This window comes from Salmo salar, chromosome ssa11, assembly GCF_905237065.1.
Source record: "Salmo salar chromosome ssa11, Ssal_v3.1, whole genome shotgun sequence".
Taxonomy (NCBI): domain Eukaryota; kingdom Metazoa; phylum Chordata; class Actinopteri; order Salmoniformes; family Salmonidae; genus Salmo; species Salmo salar.
This window is the reverse complement of record NC_059452.1, coordinates 23,171,423-23,199,004: the sequence shown is the minus strand read 5'-3', so window position 1 is coordinate 23,199,004 and position 27,582 is coordinate 23,171,423. Positions and strand designations below refer to the sequence as shown.

At 42.3% G+C, this 27,582-nt stretch overlaps 1 protein-coding gene across 1 annotated transcript in view; it reads left to right on the top strand.

Moving 5' to 3' along the window:
- LOC106562299 (transcription factor Maf) overlaps positions 1–26,841 on the top strand; it is a 147,257-nt gene extending 120,416 nt beyond the window's left edge. Inside the window, exon 3 of the mRNA XM_045689190.1 lies at positions 25,876–26,841. The gene's annotated coding sequence lies outside the window, so the exon portion shown is untranslated. The remainder of the gene's footprint in view (positions 1–25,875) is intronic.
- Positions 26,842–27,582: the final 741 nt, after the last annotated feature.

Genomic DNA, 27,582 nt, shown 5'->3' with positions numbered 1-27,582 from the left:
CTCCATGAGGGTGGTATGAGGGCCCGACGTCCACAGGTGGGGGTTGTGCTTACAGCCCAACACCGTGCAGGACGTTTGGCATTTGCCAGAGAACACCAAGATTGGCAAATTCGCCACTGGCGCCCTGTGCTCTTCACAGATGAAAGCAGGTTCACACTGAGCACGTGACAGACGTGACAGAGTCTGGAGACGCCGTGGAGAACGTTCTGCTGCCTGCAACATCCTCCAGCATGACCGGTTTGGCGGTGGGTCAGTCATGGTGTGGGGTGGCATTTCTTTGGGGGGCCGCACAGCCCTCCATGTGCATCACTTCTCTGGACGGTTCTAACTTAGAATTTGTGGACAACTACAAATACCTAGGTGTCTGGTTAGACTGTAAACTCTCCTTCCAGACTCACATCAATCATCTCCAATCCAAAGTGAAATCTCGAATTGGCTTCCTATTTCGCAACAAAGCATCCTTCACTCATGCTGCCAAACATACCCTCGTAAAACTGACCATCCTACCAATCCTCGACTTCGGCGATGTCATTTACAAAATAGCTTCCAATACCCTACTCAACAAGCTGGATGCAGTCTATCACAGTGCCATCCGTTTTGTCACCAAAGCCCCATATACTACCCACCACTGCGACCTGTACGCTCTCGTTGGCTGGCCTTCGCTTCATAATCGTCGCCAAACACATTGGCTCCAGGTCATCTACAAGACTCTGCTAGGTAGAGTCCCCCCTTATCTCCGCTCACTGGTCACCATAGCAGCACCCACCTGTAGCACGCGCTCCAGCAGGTATATCTCTCTGGTCACCCCTAAAGCCAACTCCTCCTTTGGTCGTCTCTCCTTCCAGTTCTCTGCTGCCAATGACTGGAACGAACTACAAAAATCTCTGAAACTGGAAACACTTATCTCCCTCACTAGCTTTAAGCACCAGCTGTCAGAGCAGCTCACAGATCACTGCACCTGTACATAGCCCATCTATAATTTAGCCCAAACTACTACCTCTTCCCCTACTGTATTTATTTATTTTATTTATTTTGCTCCTTTGCACCATATTATTTATATTTTATCTTTGAACTTTCTTCAAACTACAAATCTACCATTCCAGTGTTTTTCTTGCTATACTTTATTTACTTTGCCACCATGGCATTTTTTTGCCTTTACCTCCCTTATCTCACATCATTTGCTCACATTGTATATAGTCTTATTTTTTTATTATTTTTTTTTATTCTACTGCATCATTGATTGTATGTTGTTTTACTCCATGTGTAACTCTGTGTTTTTGTATGTTGTCGAACTGCTTTGCTTTATCTTGGCCAGGTCGCAATTGTAAATGAGAACTTGTTCTCAACTTGCCTACCTGGTTAAATAAAGGTGACCTGGGTTCCTCCTAATGCAAGACAATGTTAGACCTCATGTGGCTGGAGTGTGTCAGCAGTTCCTGCAAGAGGAAGGCATTGATGCTATGGACTGGCCCGCCCGTTCCCCAGACCTGAATTCAATTGAAGACATCTGGGACATCATGTCTCGCTCCGTCCACCAACGCCACGTTGCACCACAGACTGTCCAAGAGTTGGCGGATGCTTTAGTCCAGGTCTGGGAGGAGATCCCTCAGGAGACCATCCGCCATCTCATCAGGAGCATGCCCAGGCGTGGTAGGGCGGTCATACAGGCACGTGGAGGCCACACACACTACTGAGCCTCATTTTGACTTGTTTTAAGGACATTACATCAACATTGGATCAGCCTGTAGTGTGGTTTTCCACTTTCATTTTGAGTGTGACTCCAAATCCAGACCTCCATGGGTTGATAAATTGGATTTTCATTGATTATTTTTGTGTGATTTTGTTGTCCGCACATTCAACTATGTAAAGAAAAAAGTATTTAATAAGATTATTTCTTTCATTCAGATCTAGGATGTGTTGTTTAAGTGTTCCCTTTATTTTTTTGAGCCGTGTATCTTATTTCATAGTTTTGATGTCTTCAATATTATTCTACACTGTAGAAAATAGTAAAAATAAAGAAAAACCCTTGAAAGAGTAGGTGTGTCCACACTTTTGAGTGGTACTGTATATTTCAGAATATGCCTTTATAACACATTTCTCACAGAAACACATACACAACACACTCAAACACACACGCCTAAATGTGGCCCACAAGATAAGCTACGCTCACAATTGCAGCAAGCTTTAAACATGAAACAGCAGTAACCAAGCATTAACAGTGAATCCTTGTGCTTCTGCTGCCTTCGTTGACTGCACTGAGTGTTATTTGAGCTCTGTTGTTTTCTGGACGGCCATAATGTGTGATATGGAGTGGATACTTCAGTCGTTTACCTCCTCTCTGATAGCACAGCTGTTAGAATGTACATATGGCCCACTGACGAACATGACAGATGAAACACTTTGTCTGTTTGCTTTTGTTTAAGCGACAGCTCCTCTCCTAATACCAGCCTTTTAAGTGATCAAAAAGGCCCGCCGATATTTGATGTTGACTGCGGAGAGAGAGGGAAAGAGAAAGAGGGAGAGAGTGAGAGGGAGAGAGAGGGGGAGGTAGACCGTGTCACCCATTGATATTAGCGCAATGTCTGTTGGGAAATAATGTGACAGCTTGCACGCCACACAGCTCTGTGACATGATAGAGGGAAGAAGGAAAGGAGGGGGAGGAAGAAGGGAGAGAGTGATGGGTGAGGGAGCGAAGAGACAAAAGAGAGAGAGGAATAAAGTATCAAGGGAAAAAAATTGAGAAAGAGAGAGAGAGCAGGGACAGTCTCCAGCAGTCTCCAACATGTCATCGCCGGTCAGGATGGACTTAGAATTCAGGCTTTAGAGAGAGACCTTCCATCGATGGCCTGCATGAACACATTCACTAAGGTCTCACTGACAAACATCAGCCACGCGGTCAGCAGACGGTTCAACCCCATTGTGACCAAATCACTGGGGATTACTGTGCCACAGATCCCTGCCAAGATTGACTTGCATGTGACCTGTGTAATAGTGTTTGGTGAGGGCTTGCATGAGTGATTCAAGTACATTCGGTTTGTCAAATGTTCTATTACGTTTGAACAGATTTTTTTCCACCATTAATCATTTTGAAAATACATCGCTAGTAAGTCTAACTGTTCAACTAAATTTGAAGAGTATTGATTTGAAAGACATGTCACAATATAGAATTTGAATTGTAGTACTTGAAATCAGTGCTGAATTTCATCCAGGTCTGACACTTACAATACACACGGCATGCCTTCACATCCTCCACTAGAGATCCAGGCTGAGCTGGGACTACCAGGGGAGTGTGGCAGGAGTCCAGGCCTAGAGCGGCACACTTTCTTTGGGAAGGGGAGGGCGAGGTGTCAGGCTGCCTGCCTGTAGAGGAGAACAGAGAGCAGGGAGTCTGAGAGCTGGAATGCCTATGGACAGGGCCATTAGGAGAGAGGAAGAGAGACAGAGAGAGAGTGATGTACGAGGAAAGGGAGAAAGAGAAAGAAGGAGAGAGAGCAAGGAGAAATAGAGGAGAGAGAGGGATAGATGAGGGGGAGGGAGAGAGAGAGCGGGTGAATATATCGAGTCATTAGGCATGCGTTTGTGGGAGACTGACTCCCATATGACATTGCAGGGTGGCGGTACGCAGCTAGCTTCTGTTCCTCTTCCCGGTAAACAGACAAACAGATTGGCTCGTTTGCATTTCACTCCTCTGGGCGGCCCATCGTTAGGGTTTTGGGGAACACTTTAGGCCTTTCTCCTAGCTACTCTCTCTTGGCTCTCCTGAGAGACAATATTGCTCATACTGTATTTATTTAGTTTTCTGTGTTTTGAAGAGAGCTTCCGTTTAAGAATCAGACACACTATGTTGCCTCCTGTCTCTGCCATTGACAAGCAGAGAAACAAAATGGGGAAATAATAGTAATCATGAGAGAGGCTAGACAGGACCCAGGGCGACAGTGCCTGCATTCGTGCATACATGTGTCAATGTGTGTGAATGCACATGCATTTGAGTGTGTTTTATGAGCGCCTGTGTTGAGGGCCAGAGTCATTGTTTACTCTCATAGTGAATTTTCTCCATGACACCTCAGCCAGTATCTCTCCCCATTATGTTTTATAGTGTAGTGTTTACCTTGGACTGAGCGGTGGAGACTACAACAATAGACAGTGTAGAACAAGAGGCAGAAAGTGCTGCTCTTGGCCCAGTATCAAACACACGCAAGCACATGCACACACACATCTCACTGAGGTAAGATTGGAGAGTCCGAAACGTTCCACATTATATTCCTGTTCTTCTCCATCAGACATTGATGGTCCTGGCTGGCCCTATACGACACATCACCAGACTCTTCTCTTCTCATGGCACCGCTGGCTGGCTTGATTCATTTATTTTGTGAGGTGGGATTTTTTTTTGTGTGAAAGAAAATATAAAACATGAAATAAGCTGACATATGGAATTGTTTTAAGATGGTCATGCCATGGATCACTTAGTTATTTGATTTAGAATTTTAGGACCCCTTTAGGTATAAAAAAAAAAATCAATTATTTGATAAGATATTGAATTTGGCCTTTACTACCAAATCCCATAGAAACTCATTGAATAACACATTCATAAATAACAAAAAAGACAAGAGATAATCTAAAGCTCATGTCTTGGGACCTTCAATGCTGCAGAAATGTTTTGGTACCCTTCCCCAGATGTGTCCCTCGACACAATCCTGTCTCGGAGCTCTACGGACAATTCCTTCAACCTCATGGCTTGGTTTTAGCTCTGACATGCACTGTCAACTGTGGGACCTTACATAGACAGATGTGTGCCTTTCCAAATCCTGTCCAGTCAATTTGAATTTACCACAGGTGGACTCCAAGTTGTAGAAATATCTCAAGGATGATCAATGGAAACAGGATGCACCTGAGCTCAATTTCGAGTCTCATAGCAAAGGGTCTGAATACTTATGTAAATAAGGTATTTCTGTGTTTTTATTTTTATAAATTTGCAAAGATTTCTAAAAACCTATTTTCACTTCATCATTATGGGGTATTGTGTGTAGATTGAGACAAAACAAAAATGTAATCCATTAGAGATTAAGACTGTAATGTAACAAAATTCGGAAAAAGTCAAGAGGTCTGTATACTTTCTAAATGCACTGTACTGAACAAAAGTATAAATGCAACATGCAACAATTTTACATAAGGAAATCAGTCAATTGAAATCAATTAATTAGGTCCTAATCTATGGATTTCACATGACTGGGCAGGGTCACAGCCATGGGTGGCCCAGCCAATCAAAATGTGTTTTTCCCCACAAAAGGGCTTTATTACAGATCCTCCTCAGTTTCGTCAGCAGTCTGGTCTGGGTGGCTGGTCTCTGATGATCCCGCAGGTGAAGAAGTAGGATGTGGAGGTCCTTGGCTAGCGTGGTTACATGTTGTCTGTGGTTGTGAGGCCGGTTGGACGTACTGCCAAATTCTCTAAAATGATGTTGGAGGCAATTTATGGTAGAGAAATGAACATAACATTCTCTGGTAACAGCTCTGGTAGACATTCCTGCAGTCAGCATGCCAATTGCACGTTCCCTCAAAACTTGAGACATCTGTGGCATTGTGTTGTGTGGCAAAACTGTACATTTTAGAGTGGCCTTTTATTGTCCCCAGCCCAAGGTGCACCTTTGTAATGATCATGCTGTTAAATCAACTTCTTGATATGTCACACCTGTCAGGTGGATGGATTATGGATTTTGTGGACCAATAAGAGAAATAAGCTTTTTGTTTGTATGGAAAATTTCAGGGATCTTTCATTTCTGCTCATGAAACATGGGACCAACACTTTACATCTTGCATTTATATTTTTGTTCAGTATATATATATATATATATATATATACTGCTCAAAAAAATAAAGGGAACACTTATACAACACATCCTAGATCTGAATGAAAGAAATAATCTTATTAAAAACTTTTTTCTTTAGATAGTTGAATGTGCTGACAACAAAATCACACAAAAATAATCAATGGAAACCCAATTTATCAACCCATGGAGGTCTGGATTTGGAGTCACACTCAAAATTAAAGTGGAAAACCACACTACAGGCTGATCCAACTTTGATGTAATGTCCTTAAAACAAGTCAAAATGAGGCTCAGTAGTGTGTGTGGCCTCCACGTGCCTGTATGACCTCCCTACAATGCCTGGGCATGCTCCTGATGAGGTGGCGGATGGTCTCCTGAGGGATCTCCTCCCAGACCTGGACTAAAGCATCCGCCAACTCCTGGACAGTTTGTGGTGCAACGTGGCGTTGGTGGATGGAGCAAGACATGATGTCCCAGATGTGCTCAATTGGATTCAGGTCTGGGGAACGGGCGGGCCAGTCCATAGCATCAATGCCTTCCTCTTGCAGGAACTGCTGACACACTCCAGCCACATGAGGTCTAGCATTGTCTTGCATTAGGAGGAACCCAGGGCCAACCGCACCAGCATATGGTTTCACAAGGGGTCTGAGGATCTCATCTCGGTACCTAATGGCAGTCAGGCTACCACTGGCGAGCACATGGAGGGCTGTGCGGCCCCCCAAAGAAATGCCACCCCACACCATGACTGACCCACCGCCAAACCGGTCATGCTGCAGGATGTTGCAGGCAGCAGAACGTTCTCCACGGCGTCTCCAGACTCTGTCACGTCTGTCACGTGCTCAGTGTGAACCTGCTTTCATCTGTGAAGAGCACAGGGCGCCAGTGGCGAATTTGCCAATCTTGGTGTTCTCTGGCAAATGCCAAACGTCCTGCACGGTGTTGGGCTGTAAGCACAACCCCCACCTGTGGACGTCGGGCCCTCATACCACCCTCATGGAGTCTGTTTCTGACCGTTTGAGCAGACACATGCACATTTGTGGCCTGCTGGAGGTCATTTTGCAGGGCTCTGGCAGTGCTTCTCCTGCTCCTCCTTGCACAAAGGCGGAGGTAGCGGTCCTGCTGCTGAGTTGTTGCCCTCCTATGGCCTCCTCCACGTCTCCTGATGTACTGGCCTGTCTCCTGGTAGCGCCTCCATGCTCTGGACACTACGCTGACAGACACAGCAAACCTTCTTGCCACAGCTCGCATTGATGTGCCATCCTGGATGAGCTGCACTACCTGAGCCACTTGTGTGGGTTGTAGACTCCGTTTCATGCTACCACTAGAGTGAAAGCACCGCCAGCATTCAAAAGTGACCAAAACATCAGCCAGGAAGCATAGGAACTGAGAAGTGGTCTGTGGTCCCCACCTGCAGAACCACTCCTTTATTGGGGGTGTCTTGCTAATTGCCTATAATTTCCAACTGTTGTCTATTCCATTTGCACAACAGCATGTGAAATGTATTGTCAATCAGTGTTGCTTCCTAAGTGGGAAGTTTGATTTCACAGAAGTGTGATTGACTTGGAGTTACATTGTGTTGTTTAAGTGTTCCCTTTATTTTTTTGAGCAGTGTATAATGTGAAAAGTCATACATTATATTTCACTACTCATTAGAACTGTTATTTTTGTGTGTATATGTATATGTATATGTGTGTGTATAAAAGTGACACATATTTAACCTCTTTTTTTGGGTAGGCGCAAAACTACCTCCATACTTTAAACCAGTACCGGTTGCCTCCAGACAAGACCCTTTCTACAGTGGGGTCACATTAGTTTGTAGCCCAAACTGTTCAGACGCTACAAATAGAATAGGTGGATGTGGTGGTTTGATATATCTCTAGCTTAACCTGACAGATTTTGATGGGGACGTTTTTATTATGTTACTTAGATTAACGCACCAGTGCGTCAATAGACTCTAGGGGTTTTACACACTTCCAGATAACATCTAGATTAAGTTGTTTTTAGTAGAACTTTGAGCACCATCTAGAAGTACAGTTCTTGAAAAGATGATTATCGCTGGGCCTTGACACATTTGAGAGCTATTTAGGGATGAAATAATGATGGAGGAAGTGCTAAGAGGCAAATCTGCCAGTTGGGTGGAACACATTTTCCTCTGTTCTCCAGAAAGGAGAGAACCAAAGTCTGTGTCCTAAAAGGCACCCTAGTCCCTATATAGTGCATTACAAAGGTAGTGCACCAACTAGGAAATAGGGTACCATTTTAGACGCATACATAGTGATTCTTTCTCCATTAAGGAGAGGAAAAAACCCACCATGGGGTTTAATCAGTTCAGAACCTTATCATGACCCTACTAACACGAACTTTAACACATACTATAACTCTCTCTGTTTTCTATCCCTCTGTCACCTGTACTCTTTTCAAGTGTCTATTCAGTTCTCTTGCTCTCTCGTTCACATCATCTCTCCTCTTTTCATGTAATCTCTTTTTAACTCTCTCTCTTATGTAATTTATCTTACTCTCGCTCTCTCTCGCTTTCTCTCTCTCCCTCTCAGTTTATTCTAAGTCTGTGTGGCTGGCTATTGCAGGGTGAGTGATGGTGTCCATCAGTGTAGTGCGTGTGTTGTAAAACAGTCAGGCGCTGACAGATTGACTGAGACGTCCAGCCCCTCAATCACCAGGCTCACAGAGTGGGAGAGAGAAAGAGAGATAGGGAGAGAGGGAGGGAGAAAGAGAGATAGGGAGAGAGGAAGGGAGGGAGAGAGGAAGGGAGGGAGAAAGAGAGATAGGGAGAGAGGAAGGGAGGGAGAAAGAGAGATAGGGAGAGAGGAAGGGAGGGAGAAAGAGAGATAGGGAGAGAGGAAGGGAGGGAGAAAGGGAGAGAGGAAGGGAGGGAGAAAGAGAGATAGGGAGAGAGAAAGGGAGAGAGAAAGTGAGAAAGAGAGAAAGAGAGAGGAAGGGAGGGAGAAAGAGAGAAAGAGAGAGTGAGAAAGAGAGAAAGAGAGATGGGGAGAGAGGAAGGGAGGGAGAAAGAGAAAAAGAGAGATAGGGAGAGAGGAAGGGAGGGAGAAAGAGAGAAAGAGAGATAGGAAGGGAGTGAGAAAGAGAGATAGGGAGAGAGGAAGGGAGAGAGAAAGAGAGATAGGGAGAGAGGAAGGGAGGGAGAAAGAGAGATAGGGAGAGAGGAAGGGAGGGAGAAAGAGAGATAGGGAGAGAGGAAGGGAGGGAGAAAGAGAGATAGGGAGAGAGGAAGGGAGGGAGAAAGAGAGATAGGGAGAGAGGAAGGGAGGGAGAAAGAGAGATAGGGAGAGAGGAAGGGAGGGAGAAAGAGAGATAGGGAGAGAGAAAGGGAGAGAGAAAGTGAGAAAGAGAGATAGGGAGAGAGAAAGGGAGAGAGAAAGTGAGAAAGAGAGATAGGGAGAGAGGAAGGGAGAGAGAAAGAGAGAGGAAGGGAGGGAGAAAGAGAGAAAGAGAGAGAGAGAAAGAGAGATGGGGAGAGAGGAAGGGAGGGAGAAAGAGAAAAAGAGAGATAGGGAGAGAGGAAGGGAGGGAGAAAGAGAGATAGGCAGAGAGAGAGGGAAAAAGAGAGAAAGAGAGATAGGAAGGGAGGGAGAAAGAGAGATAGGGAGAGAGGACGGGAGGGAGAAAGTGAGAAAGAGAGGAAGGGAGAGAGATAGTGAGAAAGAGAGATAGGGAGAGAGGAAGGGAGAGAGAAAGTGAGAAAGAGAGATAGGGAGAGAGGAAGGGAGGGAGAAAGTGATGGAGAAAACTAAGAAAAACAGGTGAACATGGTCAACATTTTAATTAATTTAATTGCCCAAATAAAACAGACCTTGAAGCTCCAACCACAATAAAACGAGTACATAAAAAAGAAAGAATGGAAAAAATAAATAAAGATTGAGAAGGAAAAAAATAGTGGTTCTGTGTCATTTGGACAGCTGTTGATTCAAAGAGAAACACTTTATTGGGTCCAGATGGTCCCAGTCAGTGGCAGAATGAGAGAGCTGACTCCGTTGGCTCCAGCCATGTGTTTCTCCTCCTGATCGAAATTAAAATGGTAGTTTGTTTGTCACCGCTCACTACATAGCTTAAAATGTAGCCCTGAAAAGTTACTTAGCGATAATGCATCATTCTTACTCAAAACCCTGTTCTTTAACTTTCACAGTTGGAAGACAGAAGGAGTATTTCCTTTTAGATGAGATTTAAACTAAAGACATGCAGAGTTTGCCCAACTTGAAGCAACACTATTATACTCGTTTCTGAGGCAATATAAGTATTGTTAACCATCATTATCCCTTCAAAACCAAAAAACATGGCACCTTGACCTTTTCACTGGTAGTGATATCGCTGTAGTCATTGAGCCAGTGAGTACATCTGTCTATGCTCCCAATCAGAGGTAACATGCAGGAGTAGTGTAGACTGTGTAGTCAGCCTGTATCAAGGTGTGATGAATATAATTATTGAAGCATTCTGATGCCTATTGATCCTCACAGCCCCTCTTCTTAAAGACACAGTCAGAGATCAGTTCAGGACTGAAGCAGTGTGTGCTAACTAAGGCTCTGCTACCACATCACACACACATGGACACACACACAGACAGAGGTAGACACACACCGCAAACTAGGTGATGAACACACTCACTCATCGGTTGAGGCGTGGAAAGGTTAACTGTCACAAATCAGAGACGACACACAGACATACACACACACACACACACACACACACACACACACACACACACACACACACACACACACACACACACACACACACACACACACACACATACACACACACACACACACACACACACACACACATACACACACACACACATCAATTAGAAAGGCAGTATCTTACGGGAAATGAAAGATCACACTGGAGGGTTGAGGATCTGAACAGTCACCATTAAAATGATCAAAGGATTGAGAACTTGACTCATGGTAACAAAGAGATCACACAGAACTGGCCATGATCACAGTCAAATACACACACACCCACTCACTCAAACGGAGGGCATGTTAAACAGAGACATGTCCGTGACCTGTGCTTGTTTCACTCGGTGGTACCTTGGAGATCCCACGGCAACCTCCAGCTCCTAGTAGCGCCACGGTAAACGTGACCTTGACGACCGTGGCATCGGTGAGCGTAGCGCTATTCAGCCGAGCTTGTTAATAACCTGTTGGGGCTACAGGTTAGCAATGAACCCCGAGTCGGGATTGCTAACAAGGCTGGAAATTCAAAACATCAAAAATCTAATAATTTCAATTTCTCAATCAATCAACTATTTTACACAATTTAAAAGATAAACATCTCCTTAATCTAACCACATTGTTCGATTTTCAAAGAGGCTTTACGGCAAAAGCATAAAGTTAGATTATGTTAGGACAGTACATAGCCACAAAAGTACAAACATCCATTTTCAATTCAAGGTCAGGCGTCACCAAAAGCAGAAACCAGCTAGAATTATGCACTAACCTTTGTCAATCTCCATCAGATGACACTCCTAGGACATTATGTTATACAATACATGCATTTTTTGTTCCATCAAGTTCATATTTATATCCAAAAACAGCATTTTACAGTAGCGTGAAATTCAGATTTTTTTCTTCTCTGAAATGCTTCCGGTGAACATAACAAAATTACTATTCGAAAACATTGGTAAATTATAATATTGTCATTCAAAGAATAATATATTATCATCTCGTAATTGCTACCGAATGGCCAGATCTCAAAATAACTTTACTGGGAAATCACATTTTGCAATAAACGGGGTGCTATGCTAAGAACAATAAGCTATGCTATACAGTTAGCATCATCTAATATCGATAATAACATTGTAAATATCCCCTTACCTTTGATTATCTCCATCAGAAGGCACTGCCAGGAATCCCAGGTCCGGAACAAATGTGGTTTCTTTTGACAAAGTTCATAATTTATGTCCAAATAACACCAAGTAGTTAGCGTTCATTATGCTCCCACAAAACGTGGTGGGGGGGATTGTAAAATCACGCCGAAAAGCTAAAAAAACCTAGTAAATAATCTATTTACGTTCGTTCAAACATGTCAAACCTTGTTTAGCATTAATCTTTTGGTCCATTTTTAACGTTAAACATCAGTAATATTTTCACACAACCTATCCTATGTCTTGATAAACAATTAATGACAAACTCACGCTTCTCAGATTTATGCGCAGGCGCAAAAAAATGAAGTGATGACATGTCAACTTCCTTGCATTCTAATTTGCTCTCTGTTTATCATAGACGCTTCAAACAACTTTATAAAGATCGTTGACATCTAGTGGAAGCCGTAGGTGTTGCGAAATGAATCCTTTCTCACTATGGTATCTATAAAACAATGACACTAAATAGTACAGTCACAAAATTCACATTTTTTTGGATCTATTTTTCACAGGTTTTTGCCTGCAATATGAGTTTTGTTATACTTACAGACACCATTCAAACTGTTTTAGAAAATTCAGAGTGTTTTCTATCCGAATGTGTTAATAATATGCATATCCTAGCTTCTGAGTTGGTGTAGGAGGCAGTTAAAAATGGGCACATATTTTTTTCAAAATTTCTCAATACTGCCCCCGAGCCCCAACAGGTTTTAAGACATATTATGAATGTTTCATTACAACTGCCCTAACCCAGGCCTCCACTCCACTCCCAGTGAGTTACACAGATCCTTTATGTTTCTCTCTCTCTCTCTCTCTCTCTCTCTCTCTCTCTCTCTCTCTCTCTCTCTCGTGCTCCCGCTCTCGTTCTACTGTTCTCTCTCTCGTAGAGAAGCAGAGTGATGGATCACTCATCCAAAACGAATGATCACCTTTCTATGTGAGCTCTCAATCTTTCTTTCTCTTTTCCTCCTCTCTCCACCTCTCTCTTTTCTGAGCTTTTCTATTCACCCTTTCTCTTACACTTTCTCTCTCCCCTTTCATGTAATATTTTACTTTTGCTTAATTCTTAGAGGACAGGCAAGGGAATAGTATAATAATTTAGGGACGTTAAATGGTAAATTGTTGTGTAAAAAAATGTGCATTGTTTTTTCACAAATTAAATGAATAAAATGTAGAAAAATGTCAGCAGGAGTTTCATCAGAAAACAACACTTGTCCAGATATCAGGGATTGTATTATTATCAGTTTGCATAACAGTCACTCAGAATTCATGATGCTACTTTTTAAGAGCAAGGTTTCTTTTCCCACTCTGACCACAACATGCTTGGAGAATCCTCAGTAAAAGAGAAATCACTGGCCCAGATTTGACTAGCCTGTATGGGGAAATGAGGCACTGTGTGGAATGGGGTAATTGTTTGCATATGGGTCATTGACTGTGAGACTGGTTTAGATTTTCAAGAGGGCCAATGAGCAATAAGCCAATATAATTGACTTATTTCACAACGATACTCATTCTGTGTACTGGCCATGCTAACAACCTATGAGAAATCTCCAAATTCTATATTTCAACAGTTTTATTATGACACGCACAATTTCATTTTAACAAAGTGCCTTTTGAGAAGGTTCCACGGTTCATGTGTTGTGGAGTTTTAGAGCTGGACGGCTTCTTTACATATTTTAGTTCCCAAATTTAAATGAGAATTATTTCCACCCGGTTCAATTCAGGTGCCAGGTCACAACCATACTGTAGTATCAGGACTTTAACAATAGTATTGTAAGAATGGAAATTAAGATGTCATTTCACAGATATTTTCTCCCATAAACCTTCCATAAATTCCTCATCCTCTAGTCTACAGCCTGATGATGGTCCTGACGTTTGATTGAATTGAATGTTTTCTTTTTGTTCGATCTTTCACCAGGTGAAATCTTTTAGATATGCAGTATTCCTACGGCCATCTTTTTTTAGATGTTTTGGTATTTTATATAATTAATTTTCAAAAGGTAGTATGATTAGTTTATTATACTACCGTCATCAAAATGTCATGAATTGTAACCACTTTTAAATGGACATACATCCCTAATCTCAAAGCTCACTACATTGAATCACACATAATTTAAAAATCCATTTCATAGAGAATGTTACAAACTGGACTGTATGTAAATGACTTTAAAGAGATGGTGATTGGGTCTAAATACAGCTGAGTCTTTTGCGTTCAGTGTCTAAATTCAGTGTCCTTGTCTTTAACTGCCATTTCCCAAAAGTCAGACTCTTTCCAAAATGCCAACAATTTTTTCTCAGCCTCAGAAGCATTGTGTGGTCATACTTAGGCGTATTCCCCAGACGTATACTGTAACATGGGTAATTGTTGATATGTTGTAAATGTTTTATTCTATATTTACATTTTCTTCTGAAAAAAAATATTTATCCACAAACAGTCCGGTCCTGGAGTGTCTTAACAAAATGAAACCAAAATATTTAGTCTGACTTTATCCAGCGGCCAGAAAAAAGGTATTTGTGTGAGGTGAAAATATGTGCATATTTAATTAGATGTTGCATAATTTGCATATTTTAATACAACATTTCATGTTTTTATATACAAAAAGTAATATTTGTGTCTGGTTAAAGTTGACCCTATTCGGGTGTGGTGCCTGGCCTTAAACCTATGAATAAGAAAACATGATTCAGCCATTAGTTGATTTTAGGAGCTTTTGCAACTCATACTGTTCATCTGATGTAGAAACCACAGTGGTTGAAACAAAATTAATGAAATATGCACATAAGGTAGCATTTCTTGCATTCATTCTGATAGTAATCTTTTCTGAGTTCCGCAGAATTCCTGCAATTAAAATGTTCAAAATTGAACTTCTTTTAGACTCACTGGGCGGTAAAATGTTATTACGGTTGGAGAAGTAATCTATACTAGACGTGTACACATCAATATGAGCACATATCCATTTGTTGATTTGAGCGTGTTTCTGTGTGTGTGCGTGTGCGTGAGTGTGTGTGTGTGTGTGTGTGTGTGTGTGTGTGTGTGTGTGTGTGTGTGTGTGTGTGTGTGTGTGTGTGTGTGTGTGTGTGTGTGTGTGTGTGTGTGTGTGTGCGTGCGTGCGTTCTTGTGAATCTATGTGTTTATGCGTGTGTGTGTCTACATTGGTGTGTATGTTTCCGAAGAGACACTGGTGAACAACTGCAGATTGTGAAACACCAAGTGGGCGTGTTACACTCTATGATCTATGGTACGGAGCTCTTTGTTACTGTGTTCTAAAAATACAGGATCTGATTGGGTAATGTGTGTCTCTGCTCTCTGTGGTCTCACTAACAGTACATTTAGTCTGGCCGACAGAGCCACACTTCTCCAGAGTGTTCTACTTTCAAAATATCCCTGAATTAGGGAAGATAAGTCCCGTGTAGTTCCCCCTCCCTCACCAAACATATTAGCTGTAAATTTCCACACACCAAGTACTGGCTGCTCTGCAACAGGCATGCCGAGTTTTTGAGGGTTTATCATTGTGTAAGATACTATAATCAAATGCATGCAAGATTATTGCTTGAAACATTAACGTTAAGGTCATTATTGCAGTGCAGATAGATTTTATAAACTGTCAGACCTGCATAATGTGTTACAGGAGCGAATTGTATGTAGATGTGTGTGTGTGTGTGGTTGTTTGTGCGGTTGTGCTTTCTTCTCCATGTGTGTTTGATTAGGTCTGAGTCTCTGACACACAGTGTTTGGGTTATGTGTTGAGAGATGAGCGGACTGGCGATGAGATAGATGACTAACAGCCACACACAGGCCCACCTCGCTCTCCTCTACCTCACATTGTACAAACACATGAGTCACACAGGACAGCGACTCAGGGCCTGGTTCACTGCTCGCTGAGCCCAGATCAGTGGAGGGACAGTCCTCTACAGTCTACCATAGCAGGGGCAGAGGGAAACCTGATTGGAACGTGGATGTGTTTTTTATGTCTCCAGAAATGGTTTCAGCACTAGCTTTTGTTCTTTCTCCTAATAATCTCAATTTGACTTAATTGTACCTTTCCCTTCTGAGCTTGATATTTTAAAATGGAAAGTTGAGAAGTATCATAACCTTTCAGATGAACAGAGCTGTGTGTCAAACCCCTGCCATTTTGGCTTTGGCTGTGTGCAGTTTCCTTGGTTGTAATGAGCTGTGATATTTAGCTGAGGCAACTCTTATCTCTGGCTGGTTGTACTGTAGGTGTTCCTACATAGGCCTCTGGGTCACTCACTCCACAACACCTACACCAAGCACTGTGAACACAGCCACTGAACAGAGGCAAGGGAGCGTTACGGCAAAATAAGACTCAGATAAGCAGAAGGTCACCTGGAATTTTCCACGAGTCGAATCCTCGGTTCCGTTAACCTTGTAGGGTGGAAAAGAGCACAGTGTTCTCATCGCAGCCGTACGCCGGCCGCACTCGTCGATTTCTCTTTAGTTTTCTCATCTTTCAATTGTGTTTTTCTGCCTCCGGACATCACATCCCAGCAGTCCGTTTCATTCATCTCTGGATGGGGACAGGAACAATGTCAAAACAGTAGAAATCATTTTTGTACACTTTTGCGATTTAATTCATTAACAGTTTTTGTGTACAATACATTATGTTTCTGTATTTAAGTAAAAACAAATATGAAGAAAAAAAGGCATTTCAACTTACAGACGTCGGTAGTTGTGCTAAAACACCAGAATTGGCAGGCTGCTATAACAGCATCATTACTTTAATTGAACCATGTTTTTACTTTGTATTTATCTTTGTGCAGAAACGTTCCTGCACAACAATGGTGTGGTTTTCTCTTGCCTCCTCACTGTATTACTTCCAGTGTGTGTGTGTGTGTGTGTGTGTGTGTGTGTGTGTGTGTGTGTGTGTGTGTGTGTGTGTGTGTGTGTGTGTGTGTGTGTGTGTGTGTGTGTGTGTGTGTGTGTGTGTAAATACAAGTAATGGTTAAAGGAAGAGACAAAATGAGGAACGACCAAAAAGAGGAGTGCAGGTAAATCATATCAGAAGGAAAGAGAGAGAAAGAGAAAGAAGACAGAGAAACAGATACTCTGTACTTGGTGGCTATCTGCAGTTAAATCACAGGCATTTGCATCGCAGGAAGTGTGACATCCGTGTGCATATGAGAGGGACAGTCCCAAGACAAAGACAGTCAACAACCCACTTAGATACACCTTTTTTAAACACACAAACACCTACACACGTACGTAACAATGGTGTGGACATGATATAACACCACCTCCATGTGGTATCTGGTGAGTTTATAGTGAAACAAGGTGGTGAGAAGTAGAAATGGCTTACATTACTGTGCCTAGGGCTGTTGCAGTGACCGTATTACCGCCACACCAGAGGTCACGAGTCATGAAGGCAGTCAAATTCCACGTGACCGATTGGTCACGGTAATTAGGCTTCTCCAAACTTTGATGCTGCTGATTGTCATTAGTAGCCTACCAAACTTTTCTAACTTCCTGGTACTCAGCACTCTATTGTCCCTCTAATCACTCTGACATCAATGCAAATGTGTTCAAAAATCTAAATCAAACACTTCATGAGAGCCCATGAGCTCATGTTGTGCAACATTTCTATAGGCTATGCAATTGCGGGAGAAAACAGAGTGATGGCTGCTAATAAAAAGAGGAGGATCCCATCAGCATTCTATAGGCTAGGCCTACTATATTTATTTCTCAACTTTCCTAATATTAAGCACATTGCTTATATTTATTACAGGAGTATAGTATTTACAACCTGGCTTGCATGAAAATAAACCACGGGGAAAAGCGTCCTTCATTCGCTATTTAATTGCATAGATTACATGTATTTAATCTATGCTGCCCCTGATACTGGTGCTGCCCCTGATACTGGTGCATGATAATGGTCCATTCTAAATCAAAACAAATGTCACACATATATTATTTAGTATATGTAAAGACAAGATTTAATAAAGAATAGTCTGGTGGGTGACAATATTGCCTATGAGTTGTGAATTATATATTATCACTTGTGAGTGATGCTGAGCATAAGAAACAATGCCTTTTTTGGGGGACTTTTTCGAATCGTAGTCGCACACCTTATGTAGCCTAGCTGATAGGCCTATATGTTTTGATAAGGTTTGTATCACAACTAAAGTGGCCAAATAACTTCTTAAAATTAAGCACATGAATACGTTTTACAACGGATGTAGAGCATAACTGGCATACATATGCAGCGCATGAGTTTCAAGTTTGGGGAAGATCATTTTCACCATAAAAATGCACCTTCATAATTTACATTTACATTTAAGTCATTTAGCAGACGCTCTTATCCAGAGCGACTTACAAATTGGTGCATTCACCTTATAATATCCAGTGGAACAACCACTTTACAATAGTGCATCTAAATCTTAATTAAAGCATTACATGAATAATTGCATTTGCGGTCACTTTTGATAATGGTGTTTTCCGCTAATGGAACATTTGCTCTTATAGCCTACTACCATGTGCACATTGCTGCACTTATAATGTGAAGAAATTGCCTAATAGTTTATCAACATTTTAAGCTAAACGTTCTGATCTGTTGCGTCAACCACGTTGCAAAAAAACTATTTTTTTTATGCTAGTGGTTGTATTAATTTGGGATCTATCGCATCCCACAACTGTCCCAGAATGTGTTTGGAATATTTATTTCTCGCACAGAATAGAATAGGTCGACTTTTTTACTATGCGATCGCAGTTTGACATCGGCTAGTGATTTTGCTGTTCGTTAAATCCAACTCATCTTGTTGGCTGACGAAAGTAAATGTGGACCGTTCTTCCAAAATCTTCAATATGCACCTCGGAATTGGATAAGGACACGCGCAGTTGCGTTCCCGATGTGCCTGTCTTCACTTGTAGCCTGTGAAAAAGACCTGATCACGTGACGGAGAGCTATGTAAGTGAGAGGCGCTTCGAATTGCACAGCACACTCAGGGAGAAGGGTACAAGGCAGCACTCCGGGCCGCAAAAGGCATGGATTTTTTTAGAGTGCATTACGGCCACAAAGGGGATGCCGCCGTGAAATTCGAGGCATTATCAAGTGCTTGTCAAATTGTGAATGAGAGACAGAGTGTGCACAGCCTGCGCAAGAAAACAAAGCAGAGCTCATGCCTTTTTCATGCAACTTTTTTCAAATCATCAATGTATTAAACATCAAAACATGTTGCCCAACATTTGTAGAACATTTAAAGTGACATTAATATCTCTAAAATAAGACTATAGGAATACCTATTTCTTTGTTTACCGCTCAACACAGAATAGCGGCATCAAATCGTTTGAAGAAAATATTTATATTTTATTCAGCTTTGTTCAATTGTTTTCTTCATACTATAAAATAATATAAAATAATGCTACGAGATTATAAGCAAATCTTGTCTGCTAAATTAACCAGTGCAGCCCACAGCCATTTGACATAGCCACATCAGGACCTAACGTAATGACAACTCAGAGTCTGCTTTATTTTCTTCTGAAATAGACTACATTTTCTTCATATCTTGCTTCTTTAGACCTGTTTAAAATAAATAATGGATTGTGAAGGTGTAGGCTATATTACATGGATTTATTAGACTTTTTAAAATGGCTTGTAGGCTGTGTGTGGAAGCCAGGAGATGCTAAATGTGTTTATGTTTATTAACGGTCAACTACCGTGAAACCGACAGTTATTTGCTTGACAATCACCGACTGATGAAATTTCGTGACCGCCACAGCCCTAACTGTGCCTCAATATTTCTGGTAAATATGGAACACTGGACCTGATGCCTACAAATTAATAACACATCCGGTCGAAGAACATTTAAGTGGTTTCAATTGATTTAGTTTAAATCCTCAGACTGTGACCAAAAATCCAGTTCATACGTCCAGTGTTTTATGTTAGATATGATATCAAACCCATTTTCACTCCCTCCAATAATTATGTATTATTTCTCCAATCTGCTTATTACAGGATATCCCGGCCACTTGCCATCTTTCACAGATCAAGACTTTATGGACCTTTTTAGATGAAAAATTATCAATACAGGAAGAAACATCAGCAGAAATGTGGTGACACATTGGCAACGCCGAGCCACTATCCATGCCAGCATCAATAATGTAGCCGCCAGCTCATAACTTATTTTTTTAATGCATAATTGAATCTGACCAATGTTTTCTTCAGCCGTTAAAATGTAGAGCAATTTTTAAACAATAAAAGGAGTGCTCCATTAAGTATTTTATTGGCTTCTCTTTCTCTTTTGCATAGCATATGTACAGTAGATATATAGCTCTAGACACTGTAGCAGCCATTCCTACTATAATCTGTGCATTTTAGCCTACAGAGGTAAAAGGGATTGTATTTATTTACAACTGTTTGCTTTCTCCAGTCTCTTAACTTGCTGTAGATGTAGAAAGTGTGGTGAGATAGATAGTCTGCTCTCACCTTTTTATAACTGTGGTTGAAAAGGGCAAGAGGGTCTCGTTGAGGTGAAGTGTCTGCGCGTGTGTGTGTGTGCGTGTTTGTGCATATGTGGATAGGTGTTTGTACGTGTGTGCACACCAGTATGTGTGAGAGCGCCTCTTGTGTGTTCCTGTGTGTGTCCGCCTCTGTGCACCTGTGTGTGTGTCTGAAATAGGAAGTGGAGGTGTCACAGTGTTATTTTAGGCCCATTAGTCCTGGGTTTGCGTGACTAGGCCTGGAAGTGGGGCCGTGGAGGGCTGACTTAGCTGAGCTAGGTTTTGGGTACAGTAGGGGAGGATTGTCTCACCTCACCATGGGTGTGTGCTGAGTATGTGCAGGTGTGTGCATAGCTATACTGTATTTGTGTGTATGCTTTAGTCTGTGTGTTTGTGCTTGCATCTGGACGAGGGATGGGAGAACTTGAAGATGCTCTCTCTCTCTCTCTCTCTCTCTCTCTCTCTCTCTCTCTCTCTCTCTCTCTCTCTCTCTCTCTCGCTCTAGCTCTCTCTCTGCCCTGCCCTGCTGTGCTCCAGACAGACAGACAGACAGACAGTGTGTGACAGTGAGCAGCCAGCGCTGCTGAGATGGTTTTATGCACAGTGAAGTGTAACGTGAGCAGAGTTATTCTCAGCTCCTCCGTTTACAGAAGAACAACAAGAGCTGAAGGACGAGAGAGAGAGAGAGAGCATCTTCAAGTTCTCCCATCCCTCGTCCAAATGCAAGCACAAACACACAGACTAAAGCATACACACAAATACGGTATAGCTATGCACACACCTGCACACACGATTGCACGCACACAGACACACAAACGTATTATTACATTTGTTTCAACAATTGATTGAGAGAAAGGTGATGTGTGCATTTTGTATTCACATTATAAATGAAATGAGGTCATAGTGGGTGCATTTAATGCTGCAATGTTTTATTTGAAGCTGCTAGTATAAGAGAGAGAGAGGGAGAAAGAGAGAGAGAGAGAGAGAGAGAGAGAGAGAGAGAGAGAGTTGAACAGCAAAAGGAATCGTTGCTCTCTTGGCCCCGGCATGCATTGGCGACCCTGCTACAATTCTCATTTGTTTTGCTATAGAGCTTAATAAATATTGATTTACTATTTTAATTACGTGCTAATCTCAAAACACATAGGTGCCAGCTTTATGGCTCTCTCAAGACATAGGGCAAATTTCCTCTTTGCAAATATTTATTAGTGACGTGGTCCAGAGAGGGCTATAAAAGTGAATAGTGATCATTAAACAGACAGTAACTGTCTACAAGTGTCAATATCAGCCACGCCAGTGGACAGGCCAACCAATCAATTGTAATATAATTGTGCTGCCCCTTTAAGAGCTATGTAAATCAAGTAAGGAGATAAAACTGCTCCAAAGTTGTTACTATGGAATAGTTATGATGATTAATAGTGAATATGCTGCATAGGTAGGTTGAAGACATTACATTAGAAATATGATTTAAAATGATGGACTGTGGAAGTCAGTTCAGCTGTGTAAAATAATTATGAGTTTTTGTCTCAGTCTAATTCCAATAAAATGCTACATTGTATAAGAAAACAATACTAAAAGACAAATATAACAAATGTGAAGTATCAAATAAATTTGAAAGCAGGGAAACAAATTAATTTGTTAGCAATTTTTTCTCTCCTCTCTCTCCTTTTTCTCTCTCTGCCTTTCTCATTTTCTCCCTCCTTTCCTAATCCTTCCATCAGTGAGATATATTGAAACTGAGACTGCATTAAGGTGATTAGAAAGCTGAGATATTCAGGGGAAAGCTTGTCTTTTTCAAAGGAGAAAAGCCTGAGTATGGGTAAACAACTTACTATTCATCTCCTCAGTGTTTCATTTGAACTAAACAAAATGGACATCAAATAGTATAGTATATAGTATATATTTTTTGGTATTACTTATATGTGAGTATGCGTGTGTGTGTGACGTGTGTGTGAATATGTGTGTGTTTAGGAATAATCTATGCGCAGTGCAAGGTTTGCATGGTTTGTTCCTCAGATCAAGGTTGCTGGTTTAATTGAGCCTCAACTGGACCCAGAGCTGAAAGAGCAGAGAGAGCTGCGTCGATTAGCTATGATATGGTTCCAATATGGCCGCTCGATCAGGCTTCGCGAGCAGCTCCCTCAGGACTTTGATTTTTCCGTCAAACAACAATCCTGGACCCTGGCCTTCAAAGAGAAACACCATCTTTGTTGTTGTTTTCCCCAATGTTTGAGCGATGTCACCCGGGTCGATGTTATCCTTGTCCATAAAGACTCTCCCACACCGGAATAGCCACAGAAACAGCTCCAGCTGGCCCTCTCCACGGCAACGGCCAATACTGGTCAATACTGTCTTCCCTGTGGCTCAGTTGGTAGAGCATGGTGTGTGCAACGCCAGGGTTGTGGGTTCGATTCGCACGGGGGACCAGTACAAAACAAAAAAAAATATGCATAAAATGAAATGTATGCATTCACTACTGTAAGTCGCTCTGGATAAGAGCGTCTACTAAATGACTAAAATGTAAATGGTCAATCCCCCAATACTATACTCCTGTAATAAATATAAGCAATGTGCTTAATATTAGGAAAGTTGAGAAATAAATATAGTAGGCCTAGCCTATAGAATGCTGGCCTGTGCAACACATTGACAACATTTAATTCTGTAACGCTGCTCACATTCTACCCAGTGGCTTCAGCAGCACATCATTACATTCTGCAGCTTTCCCTCTCTCCTTTTCTGAGTGTTGACCAGGACCACTCTGTCAACAGTATCTATGACAGGACCAGGTGCAGCTTAGCGTAGCGTCAGAGGAGCGGTGCGGTGCTAGCGAGAGGCTAACCGTCTAACCGTCTCTGCTAATTGCCTCATTAATGATTCACCGGTGTGAGCCTGCTCTAGCACTTTGCTTTGGGGAGCAAATTGTTCTGATTGGTTTGCCTCTGTCAATTATTGATGAGGCAAGTGACCTCAAGTGCTAACACCTGGCTTTGGTGCTGCGGAGTGGCCCACCGTTCCCATCGCTGGGTAGCTGTGTTGTTCACACTGCTAGAGTATTGTGTTGCTCCCGAACACAGCTTACCTCTTAGCCAGGGGTGTATTCAGGACTGTGTTGGTTCTCTCAGTGGATGAGTGTAGCCCTGGGGCAGTGACTGTGATCTCTAGTTGTATGGATACTCACGAACACTGTGTCTAGCACAGGTTACTGGATGGAGACTCCTCACAGAACCAGAACAGGACTTTATTTAGGAGGCCTGGGTAAGGCCAAAATGCCACAAATGTTCCAACTTCAATTCATTATTTATCAATTATGCTTTAAGATACAAATGTAAAATATATGTCAACAATACTTCCTCCTAAGGACATTTCTATGGGTCCTGTTTATTCTAGTTTTGTGAGGAATCACCTGTAAATCATTCTGTACTGGGACAAAGCAGTAGCTTACAGTTGTTTTTTTCTGAATCTGGTATGTAAGCAGTACACACTGTATCCTCACAGGGAAGGCCACGTGTGTGTGCTGCCCTGAACCACCTGCGTATGTGACTCACCCGGGACATACTGATATGGTAGTACACACTGAGGCCTTCCTCTCTCCTGTTTTCATGTAGGAAATCATGCCTGACCATTTTGGAAAATGTAAAGATATGATGATGAAAGTAGAGGAGAAGGCAGGCAGTGATAATTATTACCACCTGAGATTAAAGCTAAATTATAAACTGGGTGGTTTGAGCCCTGAATGCTGATTGGCTGACAGCCGTGGTATATCAGACCACAGGTATGACAAAACATTTATTTTTACTGCTCTAATTTCGTTGGTTAACATTGTAGAATATCAATAAGGCACCTCGGGGGTTTGTGATATATGGCCAATATACCACGGGTAAGGGCTGTGTCCAGGCACTCCACGTTGCATCGTGCGCAAGAACAGGCCTTATACCACTCCCCCTCGGGCCTTAAATATCACACATGGTATACAGTAGCCACATCATTATAGGTTATCATAATGAGAGCAGGGATTTTAGGATCCTAGGATTTTAGCTAAGAGTTGTTTTGAATAGCTGTGTGTGTGTGTGTGTGTGTGTGTGTGTGTGTGTGTGTGTGTGTGTGTGTGTGTGTGTGTGTGTGTGTGTGTGTGTGTGTGTGTGTGTGTGTGTGTGTGTGTGTGTGTGTGTGTGTGTATGACTTCTAATATTTTTCCTCAGTGTACTGTTCTCCTGTCCTTACATTAGGGTCAGTAAATGGAGCTCCAGTGCCAGGTAGCTGTGTTCTCTGTCTAATGGCCCACCCACACACAGCCCGTATGAATCATCCCAAATCTCTACTCTACCTGGGGGGTAGGAAACCTTTCAAGCATTTTTCTACAAAATATCAACCCAAAGCACTCTCTCACAGTGGCGTGACTGCCTGGGTTTAGAGAGTAAACACAGGTTAGATAAAGGAACTAATGTGTCAGTTATTGATGTGTAGTGCTCCTTCACTGTGAGCCTGTGTGTAATCACTCTGTTGTCGGCCATGTTGTTATACACTGAGGATACAAACATTAAGAACACCTTCTCTATCCATGACATAGACTGACCAGGTGAATCCAGGTGAAAGCTATGATCCCTTATTGATGTCACTTGTGAAATCCACTTCAATCAGTGTAGATGAATGGAAGGAGACAGGGTTAAAGAAGGATTTTTAAGCCTTGAGACAATTGAGACATGGATTGTGTATGTGTGCCATTCAGAGGGTTAAATGGGCAACACAAATTATTTAAATGCCTTTAAAGGTGGTATGGTACATTGGTTTCTGTCAAGAACTACAACGCTGCTGGGTTTTTCACTCTCAACAGTTTCCCGAGTGTATCAAGAATAGTCCACAACTGTGGGAAGCATTGGAGTCAACATGGGCCAGTATCCCTGTGGAAAGCTTTGGACACCTTGTAGAGTCTATGCCTCGATGAATTGATAGGTATTCTTAATGTGTGGTATACTCAAGTGTTTTTTTTGTATTGTAATAATGGCTCAAGGACATCAGAACTGACCAAATAGATACTGTAGGATGCATTCTAGAGATGAATATATCATAAAACTATAAACCTAATGAATATTATTCTAAAGACTCAAACCCAGAGAGTGGTCCTTTACTAAGGGGTTGTGTTTAATCCAGAGGTTAGACTCATCCGTGCTGTTAGTGAGCGGCCTCTGTAGCCATCTCTGTCTCGCTGGCCTTAATTGAAGCTGATTAAGGAGTCACCCCCCATGCAGCCGCCGCTGTCGCTCAGAATCTCAGCATCGATGCAGTCAGACCGTACACACTCACAGGGTGGTCGCCGGCCCTTTGTTTTACACAGGCACCAGGAAGGGCACCACCGTCCCAAATAACAGTGAGTCAGCCTGCGCCATGGCTGTGACACGGTGGGCCCAGTGTCTGTGGAGGTTATGGTGGGGTCCCTTTGATGCGGACCTCTCGCTCTTTCACAACAGTCGTGTGTGTGTGTGTGTGTGTGTGTGTGGGGGGGGGCAAAAGGGGCACACAGATGGGTGGTCTGACTCATACACATTTAATGACCTCTACTGTTTCTCTCTCTCGCTTTCTCTCTCTCTATTTCCTTTTCCCTCTCGCTCTCTCTATTGTTCTCTCTCGCTTTCTCTCTCGCTCTCGCCTTCTCTATTGTTCTCTCTCACTCTGTCTCTCTCTCTTTTTCTCTCTCCATGTCTGCAGATAACCTGGCGACTGAACGCTGATGACTTAAGAGTGACTGATCAATGGCTTGAGGAACCCCACAAAGCACAACAACATTTAAAGATGACTTCACTGGAGAAGAAGAAAAGACCCCCTAAAAACCCTGCAGAGAAATTCTTCAGAGCCTCTTCCTACTCCCACTTTCCTCTCCGCTATTTTACCTCCAGCTTTTTTGTAAGAAAACAAAAACAAACAAAACACTGACTCAAATGATGAATCAAGATGATTGACAACATCAGAAGAATATTACTGGAGAAACCATTTCCTCTGTAGGGGGGGGGCAAAACTTTGATGCATGTTACTGTAAGTAGTTCATCTAAAAATCCACCTTTTTTCCCCAAGTGGGATCCTCCACTAAGAAGACTCGTCCAAGTCCAGCGTTCCTGATATAGGATAAAATACCCAAGCAACCCACCTCCTCCCTCTGAAATCCCTTACTCTATCTACCGTGTCAGAGGTCATTGTAACTACCATTGAAAATATGTTCCTCGTTTTAGAGAACTTACTTCCTGTATCATTTTGGAGTTAATTGGACTGTAAGACTACTAGTGTATACTATTTGCATAACGAACCAGTCTTCCTCTCCAATGGACATGAGTGATGTACTATAGCATGGATCTGACTTTACTGTATTCCTCAGTACGCTTGTAGATCACAAAACTCATAATTGTGAATAGTACAATGATTACACCTTTTTAATCCTAGATTCCTATCTTTACCAGGCAGTATTAACTTACTGTATACTATGTAGGTAATTTTGTTGACCTGTATATTTGACTAAATGCATAGAAATGCAAGTAATAGCTCATTGTATAATTTGAATACCTGCAGACATATTAGGGAAACATTTCTGTCTATAAAGATAATGGCACTGTGACTGAGTCATATAGCTTTGACTATATTATGAAGGTATAACCCAGAATAAAGTCTTAGAGAGTAAACATACTATAGTATCCTCAGCAGGGGCCCCGCTGCATCTATGTCGTGTGTCAACCTGAGATCCGTGGGCGGCCAATCTTGTTTTTGGTTTGTTTCTTTGTTGTTTCCTCATCCCTTTTGAATAGCTTGTACCAATGGCCCCTCTGGGCTCTGTACTGTGGTCTCTCTCATGGATCTCTCATAGGGCAACACATGTCCTCAGCTAAGGCAGGTGTCTCTCTCTCCCACATCACCTGGCATGGTTTACCCAGGTACTCCTCTGTACGGCCAACAAGGAGAACGGAACATCACAGTATGATTTCAAGGTTGCAGAAACCATATTGACTTTTGACCTATCTCAAACTGTCTACTGAAGACATAACAACAACCAGACAAACTACAGCTGGTGGTGCAAGAGAGGATACTGTGCATGGAACGCAACGCACGCAAGATAACCTGAAAGCATCTTCATCCTCTTGCATCCTCTACCTATCGATGTGCTTCCAGGACAAACCTGATACCTAAACAGCCCCTCGCCTGCTCCCACAATCCTCTCTGCTCCTCCTCTCGCCCATCCCAGAGACTCGTGAGGAGAGTGCCAGTCGATCTGTTTATAAACGTTACGGATGGATGCACATCGTGACGGTTAAAAACAAACAAACATACACACGCACATAGACACATATACCCACCCACACACACATAAACACTCTCAAAGGGAGACAAGTGGAATACAGTGGTGTATGTATGTATATTCTGTATGTATAG